Source organism: Centruroides sculpturatus, unplaced genomic scaffold (assembly GCF_000671375.1).
Source record: "Centruroides sculpturatus isolate CEXI.00-Female unplaced genomic scaffold, Cexi_2.0 scaffold378, whole genome shotgun sequence".
Lineage (NCBI taxonomy): Eukaryota > Metazoa > Arthropoda > Arachnida > Scorpiones > Buthidae > Centruroides > Centruroides sculpturatus.
The window spans coordinates 475555-491593 of NW_019384693.1; the positions used below are offsets into that span (position 1 = coordinate 475555).

At 34.9% G+C, this 16039-nt stretch overlaps 1 long non-coding RNA gene across 1 annotated transcript; it reads right to left on the bottom strand.

The window, feature by feature from the left end:
• Positions 1 to 28: 28 nt before the first annotated feature.
• Positions 29 to 7491, bottom strand: LOC111627373. The gene is made up of 4 exons (XR_002756989.1): positions 7422 to 7491; positions 5144 to 5246; positions 556 to 700; positions 29 to 223 (listed from the first exon to the last, which is right to left on the bottom strand). It is a non-coding gene; the product is annotated as an uncharacterized LOC111627373 (long non-coding RNA).
• Positions 7492 to 16039: the final 8548 nt, after the last annotated feature.

Consider the following 16039-nt stretch of genomic DNA (forward strand, 5'->3'; position numbering starts at 1 on the left):
AAAATAACGACATTCATCCATCCATGTGAAGTGATGTTGTATCGCCCCGCTTTCACTGAGTGAATCAATTCTTGAAATGTCCGAGGAATAACTTCGGTTCCAGGATTAATCATGAACGATGGCAAAGTGCCGACGTATGCTGATTTCAAGACAAATGCAATCAGGATCCAACAGCCAATTATGATACGAAACGTTAGGAGAAAATAGCGATCTACATCTGTGTCTGGAAAATAAATATAATGAGAAACGGGAATAGGTAGTAAAGTAGTTTGAAAAGAATAAAAACGTTTTAGTGTAGGCAATTATCGATTTGTCACTTAATAAGAATACAGTATTTTTGTACGTGTCATATATAGAAAGGCACAAGAAATGTTCAGTAAAAACTGAAAAAATGTCAAATGTACTCAAATAATATTTCCGTTCGAAAATACATGCCAACGATTTTATAAATTTTCTCAAAAAATCATGTCTTCATAACTCATTACTGGCAAACATCATTTCACTTGTTTATTCGTGAAATGTATGGTCTATAAAAATTGACGTAATAATACCCACCTTGTCCAAGAAAGTTTCTGAATATAATCCAAAATAAGGTGGAAAATTTCGGGATTTCTTTGCTGCTATACTCAGTCTGTTTCTTCATTATCCCATACGAAGTTAACAAAATAATACAGAAAGAAACAGGAATACAAATCCAAATCTGAAATACAGAATTTTCATAATTATTTTGTATTTCTTAAAATATAAATGTTTATACAGTAAATCCTGTAATAACCACCGTCTAGAAATTTTAGCCTTTTGTTAAGGAGTGTTTTTCTGTATATTAAAAGTAACCTGAAAACCAAGACCATTTCATACAATGTTTTCCTGTTTCTTTAAGTGGCCGTTGTTTAAAGATTCTAGTGTGTATTATTTTATGAAAATTTTAAAATTATAAAAAGATAAATCATTACATTTTTGCAGTGTTTAAAATTGAAATTTTAGATCGATTTATTACACATAACAATAAAATACGTTTCGTTTCGAAATATTTAACATTCGATGTGATATAGACCAGTGTCCAAATAGATCAAATCGTCCAATTGTTGAACATGGGTTCGAGTATGTGCCTGGCATAGGTGTTGGCCACGTAGTTTTCCTGGTTGACGTCTAATATCTAATACGTTAATAGGAAAGATTTTTATATTTATCTGTTAATTAAGTTAACCATAAATCTCTTAACTGGAGGCGTATATATTTACAGATGGCACACGTGTTTCATGATCTTATACTAACAATTAGTTAATCTGTTATGTTATAATAATTTTCTTTTCTTTTAAATTTCGATTCGTATAGCAAAATATGTGTTATTTAATATATAGAAAAATAATGCTTTTTGAGACATTACCATTACATCGAAGGGTTTTACCAAAATAATAGCTTTATCTAAACGTCTTGCAGCACGTATTGCAAATGTAGTTGGAATCTGATTTACGGAAGAAGTATACGACAAGTAAGTTTCTCTGATATTGGAACTACCGATGGCGATGTCTGTCTAATAAATAAAATTAAATTATTTTAATACTTATTAAAACTGTACAATTGTTCTATACAGATTTATTACCTCTCCTGCAAAAATCAACAAATGTAACCTGAACAAGTAAAATTATGTTAACACATTAAATATGATATACGTATACCGTATAAAAAAACATACTCAACATGAAGAACATCTGCAAATATTTTAAAATATCTCATGCTAAATGTTTCGTTCCAATTCATCGCTTTATCCTAAAGAAAATATTTGAGTATTATACACGTATAATTTCAAATATTATTTTTTGTAAGTTCATAGTTTAAATTTCACTATAGATATTCAACAGTTCAACGGAGAAAAGAAGTTGAAGCTAGGTGCAGACTTATAGAAATTGAAAAAAAGTTGAAAGTGCAAGCCTTTAAAAATTTTATCTATTCTTTATAGCAATTCTTTCTGTTAAAACAAAAGTTACATTACACAAATACAATATTTTCATACAGTGGATTAAGGCTAACTGAAATAAATTTTTTTTTTCAATTAATAGCCACTCTAATATTATAAATTCCTTATTATTAAACTTTCTATAAAAGGTTTCTTCTTTCATCTTTAATATTAACTTTTTATTCTGTCGTTTACGTTATTTCAAATATCGTAGACAATGCTTGAAAATTTTTCAGTAATAATAATAAGAAACATTCTAATAACAGTGTTAAAAATTACAATTTATATAACTTATTTTATATATTTTATACAGTAGAACCTCCATTATCCAAACCTCAATTATCCGGATCTTCGATTATCCGGATTGTTCAAAATAAACAAAAATTTTACGAATTTGCTGATTTGCACTTGGCGAATTACGACACTGTTTATGTACGTAATGGAATGCATAACTTTTTTTGTTTCAACAACGTCTTACCCAGCACAGAGGTCGTAAACTCTTAAATATATTTTACGTAGTAATAAAAATATAACTTGACATACGTATTTATAAATACTGGTAATTTATTTTCAAATTACATCATTTCTATGACAAAGGGCGGCGTAAGGCATAGACGACGTGGGCCACCGCCTATGCCTTGCGGTCCGAAGGGCCTCGCGCCTCGAAGGTTTACGCATTACCTAGAAGCCGTGAACGCGACGAAAAAATTTTACTCGTCATAAAACGATAAATAGTTTGTCAAATTTTTATTCATAAAAATGCAGTTTCAACTGCTTTTTATTTTATAAAATCCGTCTTCTTGCGCCACCAGAGGGCCTTTCAAACAATAGGTAGTCTGCTATCGTTGGTCAGTAGTAGTCCGAATTCAATACGAGCGTTTGTTTCTTGAAAATTTGATCACGATTTAAATACAGTATTTACTTTTAATATTACCGATATGTCATCGAAAAGAAAACGTGTTGTATTATCATTAAAAGGCAAATTATAGTATTTGTTTTGATTATCAGAATTTTTCCTTATCCGAATTTTTTTTTATCCAGACTACCTTCATCCCCAATTAGTCCGGATAATCGAGGTTCTACTGTATAATATATATATATACTTATACTATATATATATACTTTATATGTTATATATATATTTATGTATTTTATTTTATATATACTTAATTCATATATTATGTAAACTTGACGAGTTATCTCGTCAATGGGCGTTAATTTAAAAATAACTGTCAGTTGCATTGCTTGTAATTTGCGTATTTCGGATCAGTCTACAAGATCTAAAACAAAGATTAGCTTATCAGAGTTTATCTGAAATCCGAATAACAAGTAAACGAGTTTGTCATCTTTGTGTTTTGCATTTGACTAATACACAAACACACAAGAACACTGACATCTTGGAGTAGTTATCAGCAGATTAACGAAAGAACTGCCGAATTAAAAAATGATAGTTTCGGGAGAAAAGTGTACTAAAGAGGTTAACGAATAGAAAATAGAAACTTTCTGTTTCAACAAAAAACTATATACAACTCTTTCAAAAGTCCATTACGCGCATTGTATGAACAAGATGTACAGTAGACCCCCCTATAAGACGGGTTCCTATAATTAGAATTCCTATATGACAGCGAAAAAATTGCGACGGTATCTGTACAAACCTGGTAAAAAAACTCCTATAATTCGGTAAAACGTCATCGGGCAGCCGAACTACATTCCGTCGTCCAGCGCCACGCACGGAGAGATTACTATCGTCTGTACAGTATTATATATAAATTAGGTACTGTACATATAATTATATATATTTAATATATAGAAAAATAATGCTTTTTGAGACATTACCATTACATCGAAGGGTTTTACCAAAATAATAGCTTTATCTAAACGTCTTGCAGCACGTATTGCAAATGTAGTTGGAATCTGATTTACGGAAGAAGTATACGACAAGTAAGTTTCTCTGATATTGGAACTACCGATGGCGATGTCTGTCTAATAAATAAAATTAAATTATTTTAATACTTATTAAAACTGTACAATTGTTCTATACAGATTTATTACCTCTCCTGCAAAAATCAACAAATGTAACCTGAACAAGTAAAATTATGTTAACACATTAAATATGATATACGTATACCGTATAAAAAAACATACTCAACATGAAGAACATCTGCAAATATTTTAAAATATCTCATGCTAAATGTTTCGTTCCAATTCATCGCTTTATCCTAAAGAAAATATTNTCCTTAAACTTCACACGTGTCGGGCTGTGATTGGCAAGGACTCGTAAGAAATCGATTCGTAAAGAACGGAACGTATCTACCGTCTTATAGGGGGAGTCTACTGTATATATGTAGAGCAAGCAATTAAAAATTTTAATTTTTAGTGCCTGTACGTCCTGACCTAATGATAAAAATACCAACATTTCACCTTAAGAAAATAGAAGGATACATATAATTTATACTTGCTTTTGTCTCACTTATTTTCGTTAATATGTGACAATAAAAAACAGGTCCTAAAATACAAGTTCTGTAATTACATGTGATATTTACTGATAACAATAACGGTCCCTTGATCAGATCGACGTGTGTTTAAACCATCATCGAAAAATATAATTTTTCTATCCATGGCCTAGATTTTTATATTATTTTGTTTTGTGCCTCAAATACACTCGTTCGTCCATTTTTTAATGGTATGAAATCACAGTTCTTTTAAAACATCGGATTTTCCGAGCAATTTTTATATAATTGACCATAACATGTTATAATTTTCTATTACAATGAAAAAGCTAGTAATTAAGACTAATAATGACTACTTACAGAAGCAAACAAGTAAACATTTTCCATAGTATCTAACCTGTTAAATGAATTGAAATATACACGATAATGCAATAAAATTTCTAGAAAATAAATATCTTCGATTGTTGGCTAAAAATGTAAAAAAGCCGAAATTTTCATATAAAAAAAAGGATTAGGAGTTTTAAAGTTTTATGCACGAAACTCGAGGATGCGTGCAATATGATTTAGAATATCTTGTACAGTAAATTAGCATTGATATGTTTGCAAACTGAATTAAACTGAACTTTAAACATATTCACATTGAATTTCAACTACTACATTATACAGAGATAGGGTTACATTAATTTAAATTGTTAAACAATAGAACAAATAGTCGTTACATCTAATTTATACTTACGAAGTCTATACCAAGACGCAATTTCTTAGGTATTAACGATTTTTTTTTCAACTATTTTTGTCCTGTTGTACATTTCACAAGAAGCCATGGTATAATTTTCGCACTGAAATATTTAATAATAATGACACGTTAAGCTGATAAATATATAAATATATTAATAATATATTGTTAAATTAATAACAGCTACAAGTGAGAGTAATAACATTGTATTTCGTGCATATAATTTTACTGTACATAAACTTACTGATAAATAAAATGTAAATAAGTGTAAGTAAAAGTACCAAAATTGGTCCAATCTGATATTTGCATCTGACGGTAATATAATTTCTAGATAAATCAGTGAACATAAAGTATTCAGACTTTGAATATCAGAGCGCTTTTCGTGAAAGTACAGTACCTGCAATGAAGTTTCTAAGGGAAGCGATTGCGAGCTTGCTGCAGCGATCGTGTTTTGTGTATTGGTAAATAAATATGCTGATTGTCTTTATATATTGTGTATTCAGTGTGCTGTACTACACACACGGTTATACGGCTCGCGCTCGTCATTCTCTCATCCGGCTCTCTGTAAAGAACAGTTTGCTAAACCCTGCTCTATAATATAAAAATTCGGAAATAGATTAGTTAAAATTTACAGATCGAAGATGATCTATATGTAAACAGTCATAACTAGAAATATATCTAAAAACTCTTATTTAAAACCGAAAGGTGTTTTTACTTCACAGGATATTTATACCGAAGACTCATTTAAATTTTGAAATATTATATAAAGCAGAAGAGAAGTTTGATAAAACAGCGCAGTAATCAAATTCGAAATCTAAAAGTAAAAAAACACCCAAATTTAGGTGTAATTGGCAAAATGAAAAGTTGGAAGTGATATCATATAGTCCATGTCACGGAGATTACTTTATTTCTAACCAGCAATAATTATAAAAAAAGTCATACGATTCAATAAATGCTGTAAAAATAAATAGATATTTATTGTGGAAAAATTCAGCACGTTCCAAAAACACTCTACAATTAAACTTTTTTTAGTTACGAGACTTTTCAGATTCGATACAGTTGTCAATGACCGTATGAGTAAACAATAGTCTAAGAGAGATTAAAGTATGAACAATAATATAAGTATCGTAAATTACCGTTTCGAAATAAAACGTTGAAATATACTAATACTTGATCATCCTGAATCGAATTCGACTTAAGTGTGCTCAAGTGGAAAAAGCCCATTGAAGCCAACAGTGGATAAGACAATTAAACAAAGTTATTTAATTAAGTTTTATATCCTTTTAGTTCGTCGATTGTATGGTGTTTTTCAAAATTTGTATAAGAAACGTATATGTATTTAAAAAGCAGTGCTTCATGGAAACTTCAACTAAGAAAATTTTCTGTTTGGCAAATCGCTTTGCGTAATTTCAAGTAATTCTACAATGCAATTAAGGTGAAACATAACATTATATCCCCGTGGAACTCAGAACGTAATCTGAATAAGCTCCCACTAAACAGTATTTATGAGTAGAAAGTCTTGATTATGTCTAGTCTCTGATTCACCATACAATAGTCCTGAAGTTTGGATAAATTCACGACAAAAGTGGGAAAATGCTCTTTTAATTGCCACAGTGTAAAAAAGCAAAAAATAAAAAAGTATTGTTAAATTCAAGGTTTTTTATAAAATACCTTCTACAGTATTTTATATTAAATTATAAGCAAAGTTAAAGGAAATTAAGTTATTATTATTTTATTTAGATAAAAAAAATTTATATTCTCATTCGATAAGATATGGCATCTCGAGATATGTGCTATGAAGGGAGCAACCAGGAAAGCCTTTTTATAAAAATCTGTTCTTGTTTAAGTCTAAGATACCTAATTAAAATTATAAAATATCCAGTTGCCAGCCAGAAAGTCAGCTTTATCACTGGCCACAGATCGGGAAGTTAAAAATGCAATACAGTCGACCCCCCCTATAACACTGTTGATTATTCCGTTTTATATGAATTCCATGTTGTACGAGTCACTTAGATTTTACAAATACGTGTGCTGGGCTGTGAACGGCTCACGTATTTGTAAAATCTAAGTGACTCGTACAACATGAAATTCATATAAAACGGAATAATCAACAGTGTTATAGGGGGGGTCGACTGTAATCAACAAATCAACAATGCAGTTTTGAAAATATCTACAATACTGGTATCATAAACTATAAACAATTAAAAATTATGCAATAAGAATTTAAACTATGAAATTGTTAAACATTACTGATAAATAAATAATATTAATAACTTACAATTTTAACGTAATTTTTTTCTACTTCTATAAAAGTCGAATTTTTTATCTCTTTAGTAAATGCAAAACGTCGATCACCAGAATTATAAAAGAAAGTCACTTCTTTACCACAATAATATGTAGCGTGATTCACCGCATGCAAAATGTATTCTTTCTGAATGAATTTGCTTGAAAGAGATCCTGAAATTACACACATTTTATTTATTTTAAAATTCTTTAATTAAAAGACTTAGATTATATTTAACACAGTAAATATTAACTGGCATATTGTGGTGTTGTTCCGCATTGCTTCAAGTCTCCTCTTTGGAATTATGTACAGTCGACCCCCTATAACACTGTTGATTTTTCCGTTTTATATGAATTCCATGTTGTACGAGTCACTTAGATTTTACAAATACGTGAGCCATTCACATTAGACATTAGATCAAAGAAAGAGAGAGCTATCCGTTTCTTGCTTACGGACTTGGCCCTGTTGGAAGAGGAAAGAAGGAAGAACTTGTGGTCGAAGTGTGAAGAGAAAGTAAGATAGGAAAGTGTGAAATAATGCATGGGAGGAACCATGGGCGCCCGCATCGCATTTATTAATAAAACTGAGTACAGACAATTACAAATATTTACAATTAACTATAGCGTGATTACAATATAGTCTTTACATCGATATTGTACACAGTACATAGATGGCAACATAATTATATTTACAGGGTAACAAGATTAAAGTAGGAAAAACAGATACAATTTGCGTGTTCCAAGGATACGTGGCGGCGCTGCGATCGCCGCGCGTGTTACAACAGGAAACTTAAAACTAACATATATGATATATAATTACTACATTAATAGGTTTGAAGAACAGAAAAACAGCTTCACGGCCATTTTGCCGCGTTTACAACACATGAGATAACGAAAACGCAATTTGACATTTACAAGGTACGCTTACATTACACATACGCGAGTTAAATTATACAACACGTATGATACATGACGATACAAGGCGATACGGCTGCCTACACAGCCTCTGTGGATTCCAGAAGCTAATACAGAGTTATTGATCCACCGAAAGTTCTGTTCCAACAGCCGTTCGAATGTCCTTTAACGATGCGGCTCGACTCCGCCTGGCATTGGGGTGGTTGGTAGATGACGAGTCCTATGTCGCGGTCACAGTACGATAGTTGTTGCACAGCGCCTTTGTGTTTTTGATGTATTTCTTGAGGCTGTTCCAGACCTCTTTGTTGTTAAAAATGTCCTTCGGTCTTGGGGGCCAGTTGAGACCGTTTTTAAGGCAGGTCCCCATAAACGGGAGCCTTTCCTGTTCGTAGGTTGGACAGTCGTAGAGTAGATGGTTGCCATCACCTTCGCTTAAGTCGTCGCAGTTACAGGTGTTAGCCTCTCGTTTGCCGAATCGGCAAAGGTAGGAGGCGAAGTTGCCGTGGCCAGTAAGAATATGCGAGGTTTCGGCGTCAGGAGTGTAATGTTTGGTCTTTAAGCGGAGATGGATAGATGGGATGTAGTTGTGAGTAGTCCTGCCAGCATCGGCAGAGTCCCAATCACGCTGCCACTGGCTGATTTCAAGCGTGTGCAGTTGATTTTTAAGCCATGTGTTAGGAAGTCTTTTATAAGTAGGTTCACCGTCTAATATGCCAGCCCTTTTTGCCAGCTTGTCTGCGAGTTCATTACCGGGGATTCCCTGGTGTCCCGGTACCCAGTTGAAGATGACTTTCTTGGTTTTCCCCAGATTATTGGCCGCTGATATTAGTTCTTGCGAGAGGCCGGTATACCTTCTTTTGTTCATGAGGATCTTAAGTGCCGTTTGGCTATCTGTATGAAACTTTATATGGCCTTTATATCTTTGGTTGTTCTCCGTGACATACTTGATTGCTCTGTATAATGCCCACTGTTCCGCTTGTATGTTTGTACAGTAGGAGGCCATCTTGAGGTAGGCTTGGTATTTTGCCTTTCATTGATTGTTTATTATAACGAAACTGGCACCTGTTTTTTCGTCGCTCTTTGACCCGTCTGTGTAGACGTCCCATGTAATTTGTATGTTTCCGTCGTTTTCCGGGTTAAGGCTTACTACATAGGTGTTATCCTCGCGTGGGTGACGTCTTTCCATGCCGGTTGTCTGCATGCTTTCCATTCCGTTTTTGTTAATTGTTTCTATTATGTCCGAGATTCCTCTTGTATATTCATTCTCGTTCCCGTTGCTCGGCCTTGTTGTCGTATGTTGAATGCTTATATTTTTACTAATGAGCCACTTGTAGGCTACACTTATGGCCTTTATGTGGATCGGTGTTATTCCGGCCATAACTAGCAGGGCGTTGGTGGGCGCTGTACGGTAAGCCCTACAGACTTGTATGGTGTAGCGCCTCTGGATCGATAGCAGCTGCCTCTTTGCATGAATGTTGTTTAATGCTTCGTACCAGATTGGAATGGCATACAACAGAGCGGGTTCAAGGGCTGCCTTATAAATAGTTCTCTTGTTTTTAAAATTTAATCCCCAATCTTTTCCCGTGATCCATTTTAACACGTTTGCACGTTGGATTGAAGTCTGGTATAGCTGCTTGATGTGATGCTGCCAGTTTAGCTTCTCGTCGAAGTATATGCCGAGGTACTTTAGCTCCTGGCCGACCTTTATTTTTTTCCCTCCGATGTAGATGCAGGGTGCCCTTTGTAGTCTTCCGCCTTTATTTTGACGGGTGCAGACTAGAGCCCGGCATTTCTCGAAATTTATTGGCAGCTTATTGTTTGTGCTCCAGTTGTAGATGTGTTCCAGATGTTTGTTGGAGATTTCTGCTAGTCTAATGCTATTTCTGTGGGCAACCATTAACAGTAGGTCGTCGGCAAACGCCTGGATGGACGCTTCTTCGGAGTTTGGGAACAAGTTTAATAGGCTGTCGAACACTAGGTTCCATAGACCTGGTCCGCATCTTGAGCCCTGTGGACAGCCCCTGTTGATGTTCTTTTCGATGTTTATAGTTCCCTTCCTGAATACCACCTTCCTGTTTGTGAGGTAATTTTTGGTGATTCTGTAGATATTCATTGGGGATTTTATTGTCTTTAGCCGGTGTAGGACGCTCGGCCACCAAAGATGGTCAAACGCCTTCTTGAAGTCTATACTGATTAAGATTGCATGGTTGTTTTTCTTCCAAGCGTTTTTAATGTAAGTTTTAACCTGTAGGGCGGCGTCTGTTGTTGATTTTCCAGGACGGAAGCCGTATTGTTTGGGGCTTTGATGGTTTCCTTGGTGTAATATCCAATTGATTCTTTCGATAATTAGTTCATCCAGGGCCTTCCCGAGTACCGGGAGAAGGCTTAATGGCCTGTAGTGACTGGGCTCGGTTGGTTTTTTACCTTGGGGATTAGTTTGATATTCCCCACCTTCCATTCGCTCGGGATGAAGCCCGTCTGTAAGCATTTGTTGAATAAGTGGACCAACGAGATTGGGATGGCCTTAAAGACTTCTTTCGCCATTTCGGGTGTGATGTCCAAACTGGGCGCTTTTTTATTGGCGAGTGATGTGATTGCCCGCTCCACCTCCCGGAATGAGAATAGCTGGTCGTTGTTCGTTGTTGTGTAGTTTTCGGCGCCAGTACGGATAGTATTGTGTATTGGTAAGTCCTCCTCTGCGATATCCATCGGGAAGTGATAATCCATGATTTCTGTGATATTTTGTTGGATATCGGGAATGATGTTGTTTTCCTGGTGACTTATTTCGATGATGTCGGGGATGTTTAGCTTTTGTCTCTTTTTGTAGATTACGTGGTAGGGAATGTCCCAGGGACCGTTTTTATTGGACGCACTACAAAAGTCCCTCCACGCCTTCGTTCTCGTTTTATTTATCAGTTTCTTGTATTCTTTTAGTTTTGTCTTATATATCTCTTTTAGTCTTGCTTTCTCCTACTCGTCTCTCGTTCTGGAGGCCTTTCTGCGGATCTTGGAGACCCTATCCCTTTGTATGGATAATTCATCTGTCCACCAGTAAGTCTTTCTCTGTTTTGTAATTTTTGCTTTGGTGGCTTGTTTCTTGGCTAGTAAAATGGAGTCAGTAATTAATTTTGCGTATCCATTCATGTCTTCCTGAGTCTTTATATCAGGAAAATGGTAGGTCCTCCATTGCCTGCTAAAACATTCTTGAAATGCCTCCCAGTTAGTTTGCATTCTATGATAATTAGTTTGTCGTTCTTCGATTATGATGTCACTTGGAGACTTGGGTCAGGAGGTATCTGTGATCGCTGGCGGATGAAATAAGCAACGTCTCGCAGTCAGCGATACGATGACTTAGGTCTGCAGAAACCAGACAGGCATCCGTCCAGCCCTCCGCATGGGGAGTGTGAAAAGTTGGGTGGGTTGTCATGTTGACCGATATGAGGTCGTTTGCGTCCATAAAATCTGCCACCAACCTTCCCCTTTTATCTTTCTTAGTGTGAAACCAGATCTGATTTTGCGTTCAGGTTTCCAGCAATGATGACATTTTTTATGTCAATTTTGTTTGTTACACTTGCCAGCTCGTTGATGCAGCTCTCATCATTTTCGTCGGGTGAAAAATACACACTGATAAAGTATATTGGATTCTCTTGGTGTATCACCGCGGTGCATATGTTTGGCGAGCAAAGCCACGGGATGGGGGCGATGTTTAAGTTGTCGTTGCAAACGAGAATCCCGCTCTTCGGCCGTGTATTTACGTGGCCTGCGAGACTTCTCCAGTTCCCAAATCTGACGATGGTATTGTCAATAGTGTAGGGTTCCTGGATTATTATGCTATCGCTGTTTGTGTCGTTTGCTGTCTTAATAAGCAACGAGCTGGCTGCCTTGCTCTTTTGGGCGTTTATTTGAAGTATTCTAATCGTGTTGGTAGTCCAGTGTTGGCTATTTGTTGTTGTTTCCTCTGTCATGAGCCATTTACAGCCCAGCACACGTATTTCTAAAATCTATTTTGTGTGAAAAGTGTAATTTATATCAATATTTAGAAAAAATTCTTTCGCTCTGTTGGTTGGCAGTAATTTTCGTTCAGGCTGGGTAGTGAGAGACAGGTCTCGACATATTCAGACAAAACATTTAAAAATATCTTTCGGGTTATTCGACCCGTTCGATTCAATAAAATAGTAAGATAACATGTTGAAAACTTATAAATAATTTCTAATTTAAACGATAAAGACACATGACTAACATTTATACAACAAGTCAGGTTTAGTTACCTTAATTTACTATTTTTAATATAATAACTTATGTGATATTCTGCTCTCCCCCCATTCTTTTGTATTGTTGATATCAGTATCGTTCTCCTCCTAACCCTAATAATTATACAAAAAAGGGATAGTTTACAATCAGTCTACATCAGAAATAGGCAGTTTGTCAAGTGAGAATAGCCAAATTGTTATGAAAACAGGATAACAAAAGTGCCAGAAAGCTGCATATTAATTTAAATGTGCGAAATACGACACACGACAGGGGCGCCTCTAGTGGATGTTTTTGGCATAACGTTACACGGATGGACAGACACGCGTTCTCTGTGTTATATATATAAATATGCTTCAAATGCTACCACTTTTATGCGACTCATATTGATCAATGCGAGTATGGTCATGTGCGAACCGCGTACGAGTTGAAGTTTGTTCGGCGGCTCTATCTCATAAACTCGTGTTATAAGGCTGCAGTGAAATGAGATGAGGTGAAATTGGAGTTTATGTCCGAAGAGTCGCAAATGTCTACGCAAAGAGCTGCTAATTCCGACCCTGGTCTATACCGATAAATTAGATCGACGATAAAATCAACAAGGCAAGAACAGACGTTTAAAAAAACTAATAAGCAGCGTTTCTCACCCTCCTTTAGCTGCACGTGTCACGTGTCTGCAGACACCAAAACAACATGATAATAATTGCCTCTTTCGTCAACTAACGCGATATTAAGTATAAACAATCTAGAGATTATTGTCTAATCTGAGTAGATATTGTCAAAATATATAATAATTAATTGGAGAAAACTGTCAAATTCATAGAAATGTATATCATAAAATTTCATCTTTAGTAGACTAATGTCTACAATCCGACCAAAGAATACACCGGCAATGTTTTGTACTGGCTGGATCTAGATCGGACACAGCTGACAAGTGTTCTTATAATTCATCAACTATTTGACAGTTCTCACCCCTCAAAAATAGTACAAAGAGGGCTTGGACGCAGTCCACTGGGCGCGGACATCTCCAGGCGGTCATCAGCAGGGGACATCGACTGCGACATCAACTGACCCATACCGCCACCTTATCTGTCGCCACCTCGTCATCACTGCCGTGCTGATCCACGAACGTTTTTACCAACGACCCATATTACGGATCGGGAACTTTGAGCTATTTTTCCGAAATCTATTTGTATACTCTCTCTCTTGTCTCTTAATTGAACTTAGAGAATAGAACTCATGTTCCATAAGAAAGACGAATCATTATCGCTACATAGAATAGAATTTTTGTGGCTATTCACTTTTGCCTTTGACAGTATAGTTTGACAGTTGTTCATTAAATGTGTTATTCTTCTTCAACCTGTATATTTATTTGGAAACCTGTCGACTTACTCATTGACCTATCCACTCATTTCATTTTGCCCTCCTATAAAGCCATCCTCTGACAGAGTCGCCGGTAAGTGGAAACAACCAACCCCCTCGGTTCTCACACTTAATTTTATTTAGTAAGAAAAATATAGAAAATTACTTACTATCGTAGAAATTTTTACACCTTGGATAAACATTATACGTAATCAGCACAAAAATTAATTCCAATTGAAGTATCATTTCGAATATTTATCTGTATCAAAATAAATCAAAATGATAAACAATCATATCATTTTTTCTAAAATATAAAATAGATAATAATGCATTACACTTTTTTCATTATGTAATTCTACAAGTAAACAAAAAAATAATTTATAAAAAATTTTCATAAAAATGAGTAGATACAATCTATATATATAATCGAGACAGGTTGATAATAATAATAATAATCAGCGCAGAGCCCAAACGGTTAGGAGTTGAAAGTTGAAATTTGGTACACAGTTAGGGTACGTCACGAGAACGCCCACTAAGAAGGAATTTTTTGAAATTCCCCCAGGGGAGAGGGATAAAATTAAGGTTTTCGACAATGGAAGTGTTAAGTAACAATGGAAGTGTTAATAATCTTAATCTTTGCTGTCGTTACTTTTTGCCCAAGCAACGCCGGGCCTATCTGCTAGTAAATTTATAAATATGTATAGTGCATTGTATATGTGAAAATTCATGTGGATTTTTATTATTTTAATACTAATTATAAAATAATCATATTATTTTATAAATTAAAAAGAAAATTAGCTATAGAAATTAACAAGGAAAAGGAGAGAAAGAAAAAAATTTACTTCCTTTCCAACAAGCTTACTTCCTTCAAAAAATTAGTTAGTCAACTGATGACTACATGTTTAGATCATTGTCAGATGATCCTTAGGCTCGATCTCTATTGCAGGAGAAAATTAGTATTAAATAAAGATACGCGCTAAAATCCGGGCACTTCAGCACTTCAGCTCATCAGCACCTTAGCATGTCTTTGTTTAACTATGTGCCATAGTTCCTCATACAAGTAACTTTCGCGCAAAATTATGAATCGCATCATAAGTCAAGTTATCACAGAGGTAATATAAAATACAGTATAGTCTCGAAAACTCGGCATTCGATAACCCGGCAGTCAGGATAACTCGGCCACACCCTGGCAGAGCAAAAAACCCTTAGTTAATTAATTTTCATTATAGACAGCTTTATGCCTCATAAAGTATTTTTCTGAGGTCTGTCTTATCAGGTAAATTACTGTACACAGTGTATTCATTAATTTTCATTTTCATGTAGTAAAGGCTCTATGCCTTCATAAAAAACGTACTTTTCCTTTGTTTAAGTGTATTTGAGCAGTTTATTCTCTGTTGTATTCTCAAGTAAACAATACATACAAGTACAGTACAGTATTTTCTGAAAAAACACTCGTACTTATTCTTTTTAACCCCATTCCCGATAACCCGGCATTTTCGCAAACTCGGCCACCCTTCAGTCCACATTAGGCCGAGTTTTCGAGACTCTACTGTATATTCAATTATCAAATATCTAAATAAAAATCACGCATTGCGTTTATTGAAGAGATAAGGCTACTCAACACTTCAGCATTCATGTATGAGACAATGCAGCCTAAAGTCTTTTCTATAAGAAACTGATCCATATTTATGTGCTAGACATGAGTAGTAGTGATTCGATACACTTGGGATGTATATTTTAATTTCAGTATAAAAATTATTTGATTTTCTCCTAAGAATTTATTTAATTTTTCCATTATAACATCGACCACTTTACAGATATCATTAAGTATAGGGGAGACCGGGGCAACTTCGGCATGCGGGGCAAGTTTGTCAAGCGCTTTTTTTAAAAACAAATTAAAAGGAGACTTTGGTTATAGGTTAGGCAGTTGAGTTTTATTGGTGGCTTGTTGAGTGTAGTGTTTTTATTGTTCTCCAACAAGCGTAGTTGAATTATCAAGCAAATTTTCATTTTCGTTCAATTCCATATAATATTTTTTTTCCATTTATATTGAATTGGCAGGTTTTGTTATAATTCCATGATAACGAAAGT